The 4,978-nt window shown below is 40.1% G+C and overlaps 1 pseudogene; it reads right to left on the bottom strand.

Annotated features, from left to right (window-relative positions):
* Positions 1–3,462: 3,462 nt before the first annotated feature.
* LOC118575100 lies at positions 3,463–4,042 on the bottom strand (annotated as a pseudogene).
* Between the last annotated feature and the right edge of the window lie 936 nt (positions 4,043–4,978).

Genomic DNA, 4,978 nt, shown 5'->3' on the forward strand with positions numbered 1-4,978 from the left:
TGCTCTGTGTTCATCCTGATCACTGTGTGGGGAGACCTGGGAATCCAGGGCTGATTGCTTTTTTCTGAGCTTCAGGGTCAGTGCTGGTGGTTTTCAAGAGAAGAGTGAGGCCTCTATTGCATGTCTTCCTGCTATATAACAGTTTTGTAGCTGGCACTGAGAGATGGCATTGTTTCTTAGTTTCTAAAATGTCTTGGGGAAGTCTGTGTAATAAAGATAATAGTAGGAAAATTTTGTATTTGATACTAAGCTATTTTTTCTTGGCACACACTTAGTATCATCTATTTTGTTTATACTCACAAATGAAAGATGCATTTTATGGTTAATTAAGCCCAATTCTTCATGCCCTTTTATAAATGGTGGTAACATTGCTTTGTTACATGCTCTCCCAGCTCTTCTGTTTACTGTGTGGACTTCAACACTGATGCACTTAGCACTGCCTTAGTCAGCTCCAGTGCTAAGTGTCACTGCTCAGGATTTGAGGGAACTCCCTTTCATTTTATTTATTAATTTATTTTTAATTTTTTTAGTTATTATACAAACCAACCACAGTCTCCCCTCCATCCTCTCTTCCCTTTCCCTCCCCAGCCTGCATTCTACCCTCATCCACTTCTCCATACAAAAAGGTTCATGCTAACCATTGGTGTCAACAATGCCTGACATACAAGTTGAGGCAGGGCTAATCTCCTCTCCCTGCACCAAGGCTAGGCAAGTAGTCCTATCATGAAGGATGGGAGAACTCCCTTTTTGTGATGAGATCATGTGAAGGACTGAATTCTAGTGTTTATCTAGGAAACTTGAGAGGCCTTGTCTAGATTTGTGTCTATCTAGGAGTGTGAAATTCTTGTGTTATTACCTATGTAAGTTCTCATCTCCTTGTACATCTACCTATTTGTTCACAAGAAATGGACTGACTGATAGGCTGAACTTGTGTGTATAACTCAGCATTTGATTTCCCCATATACTGCACATGTGAGAGCACAGATTGGACCTCAGTATGTTATACCAAGTGAGATAACCCAGACACAGGAAGATAAATGCTCCCTGACCAGAGTCACATGGAGTATGAAAAGGTGGACTTCCTGCAATGGAGAGCATTGTTCTGTTTCACAGAGGCTGAGGTGGGAAGGGGAGGTGATATGGAAGAGCTCAGGTCCCAGTTTTGCAGAACAGATGATAAAGGTAGGATTTGTATTTCAAATATGTTTAACTGCACATACTACATTTTTGAACCAGAAATAATGATGAGACAGAATGTTCATTGTTCATTGTTGCACTTCTGTTTCCATCCAGTTTGTTTCCAGTGTGATCCATGATGGGGATTCAGATAACAATGGAAATTGTGTGATTTTGATTCTCTAGGCAGGTAGATTGTATTATTCCAGCTCTGGATGAGGGCAGGGTCTGAAGATGTGTGGATGCAAGAACTGCCACAAGAGAAATCAGACATAGGACTCTACTTAATTTCATTTTTAGAAGAGATGGACAGAGAGGAATTACATCTCAGCCTGGCTGTTCTACTCTGACAGGACCCAGCTTGGTGGCACCAGTCTTAGCAAGGATGTAAGGAGTTGACAAGGGAAGGAGGTGAGCCAGACCATGGTGGTCCTGAGAATCTTCCAGCCTGTCTGACTAACAGCCAGAGTACTTCTTTATCCAGACAGAATTTAGTATGCAGGGATACATTCATGATGTTCCAAAATATCGATCACATAAATTTGTTTGGGACATGTGTTTAACTTTATTTTTCTTATCTTTCAGTCATCATTAATAAACTATGACAAAACAGAGTTATCATTTCCAATAATTTTCCCTCAAGTTTTGACATCATTGATAAAGAGTTATCAGTTTTACTCATTAGCCATATAACCAAAGTTTTTAGAATCTAGAGGCAAATGACAGCCTGTTTTCAAGCTGATAGCTTTTGTAGCTGGAGGACACTAGACCAAAACAAAACCATCTAACCAACCTAGGAAAAATGTCATGTCCCAGTCAGTGTATTATTAACTCTTAATGGTAAGAGTGCCCAAGACACACTGGGCAGTGGTGGCACACGCCTTTAATCCCAGCACTTGGGAAGCAGAGGCAGGTGGATCATTGTGAGTTCGAGGTCAGCCTGGTCTACCAAGCAAGATCAAGGAAAGGCACAAACCTATACAGAGAAACTCTGTCTAAAAAAAAACAAAACAAAACAAAACAAAACAAAATGCCTGAGACAAATCCTCAGGCTAAAGCTGCTGCAATTGTTTTTCAAATTCTGGCATAATATAATGTTAATCCTAGCATTCTCTTGCTCCTTGGTCATATGACACCACAGTGACTCTGTATGTGCTCACTTTTCTAAGAAAGGGAGGCCCTGACATTTCATTTTTTATCATTGTTTAACTTCTTTGCTCATCAATATAAGTCTCAGTGTAGGGCTGAGGTAACTTCAGCTACTCTAACTTGTTTCTCATATGCCACATAATTGTCTGAGTATATATAGGAAGAGACTTGCAATCTGATCTGTGGCCAGGTCCTCTACCCCATGGAATCTTGTTAAATTTGTAAAGTTTACTTTGTTTTGAATATCATGTTATTGAGTAAAAACAGGGACAGGTGTCTTTATGTGTCACAATGTCTAATGCATGAGGAAGACATTCAAATAGATAAGAGTATCTCCCAAAAAGCAGGAGGCATAGTATGTTTAGGACTGTCCTGGGGAAGCTTAGAAGTAGTACTTCTGGGAGAAGGCAAACATGATTCATACACATAACCATCAATCCAATATCCCCAAACTGTACAAATATTAAAAGTTTCCTAAGTAGGCAAAAGGTGGTGATGAAAACTGCAGGTGGCACAGAGGGCATCATGTGGCTCAGATTTGCCAGATCTTTGTCAAGCAGTTGTGATGGCTTTATGACTTCTGTCTTTCCCACCAGATATGGCTCTGCCAGAAGATCTCACTTCTCACGATGCTTGATTAAAAGGATCAGTTTCTATAAATTTCCATGATGAACAGAGATGAAAGCCATGGAGTAATAAGCTGAATTAGCTAAAAGCTGTGTCTCATCTTAACTTGAGGTGCACAGTCCTCAGGAAGAAGAGGAGTGGTTCCAGACCTGCTAGGATTTATGATATAGGGGTCATAAATGTTCACCCCATCTTACTCTTGGATTTACCTTAAACCTATGTTCTATTCTAATCAAAAAATCTGGCCAAGGCTCTGCCTGGAATATGAAAAGACTCAGGAATGTCCATGGATTTCCTTATCATGTAATTCCAGTCACCAAGGTGGGGTAATTTATGTTCTAAAATCTGACAGTTGGAATTTTGTTCATGGGATATTTGCCTCAATTTTAAAAAATAATACAAGGTGAACATATAATGTTTTGAGGATACTGGATTCCCTTAACATGCATGCAGAGAGAATTTCAGGGAAACTGTAAGAGAAAGTGCAGCCCAGATACCTGAGCAGAGTGCTTAATCTAGTCTTATCTGCATAATCTCCTGAAGTGAACCTGTTTTCTGTGTGCTGTGCGCCCCCTGGTGGCCCAGAGCAGCCTCACAGTGAGGTTGATGTCTGGGTTCACACTGAGGTCCCCTCACTGTGTGTCTAGCACAGTAGTAAGTGGCAGTGTCCTCAGATCTCACACTGCTCATTTGCAGGTACAGTGTGTTCTTGGCATTGTCTCTGGAGATGGTGAATCGGCCCTTCAGGGATGGTGCATAGTTGATTTGACTGCTATCTTTATTAATTTCTCCAACCCACTCCCGCCCCTTGCCTCCAGCCTCCATGTCATCCAGTGGTTACTGAATGTGAATCCAGAGGCTATACAGGAGAGTCTCAGGGACCTTCGAGGCTGTATGAGGCCACCCCCAGTCTCCAGCAGCTGCACTTCACACTGGACACCTGCGCAAAAGAGAGAATCTTGTCAGTTAATTGCCATAAAGTTCACTATGATTCCTGCTCATGTCCACTAAAACATTCAGTATTTCTGTTTCTCCATAAGTTACGTTTTAAAAGAGCAACAAGGAAAACCCACTTCAGCCCCAAATCCATGGTGTGCTCTGTGTTCATTGCTGATCACTGAGTGGGGAGACCTGGGAATCCAGGGCTGATCGCTTTTGTCTGAACTTCAGGGTCTGTGCTGGTGGTTTTTAAGAGAAGAGAAAGGCATATATATATATGTTTTTTTGAGAAAGGGTTTCTCTGTGTATCTTTTCACCTTTCCTGGATCTCGCTCTGTAGACCAGGCTGGCCTCGAACTAACAGAGATCCACTGGCTCTGCCTCCTGAGTGCTGGGATTAAAGTTGTGCGTCACCACTGCCTGGCATATATCTTATATTTTATACTATCTAAAGTAAATAGATAAAAACATGAGGAAGTACTGATACATCTGTAATGTATGCAATATCTTAGATGTGAGAGTACTTAAGATAATCAGATAGCTTAATATAACTGTAAATATCAAGACACAGTGAAATTGATAAATAAGGAATCATTAAATAGTTGATTAAAGGACATGCATTGTAGCAACCTAAACTATAACAACTGTTGTTGGATAAAAGAGGTAAAAGGAGAAAGAAAATGGAAATAAGCAGCTGGATGCTTTAATTTTTTACAAGGTTACCTCAGTTAAATTTTCTGGATGAGCCTTTGAACAACAGTTTGAACATATCAAATTAATTGGACGAAAAATATAAAAGTTCAAGTATGTGTTTTTCCAGAAGAAATTTCATCAAAGTAATACAAATGAAGAATAAAAAATTTAGAAGAAAATTATACACTGAAAATGCAAACCAAAATGAGATTTTAGTGTCTATACTGATTTCAGTTAAAGATAATATCATCAGGGAAAATCATTAGCAAGCTACATGGGTTATTTCATATTATACAGACATCTGCTGTGCCAAAGAGCAAAACTTCTTACAACGGTTCTCAGGCAGGAAATGAGCCAATCAACCTAAGATCTAGGGGCATCTGCAGTGTGCAGA

Source organism: Onychomys torridus, unplaced genomic scaffold (genome assembly GCF_903995425.1).
Source record: "Onychomys torridus unplaced genomic scaffold, mOncTor1.1, whole genome shotgun sequence".
Lineage (NCBI taxonomy): Eukaryota > Metazoa > Chordata > Mammalia > Rodentia > Cricetidae > Onychomys > Onychomys torridus.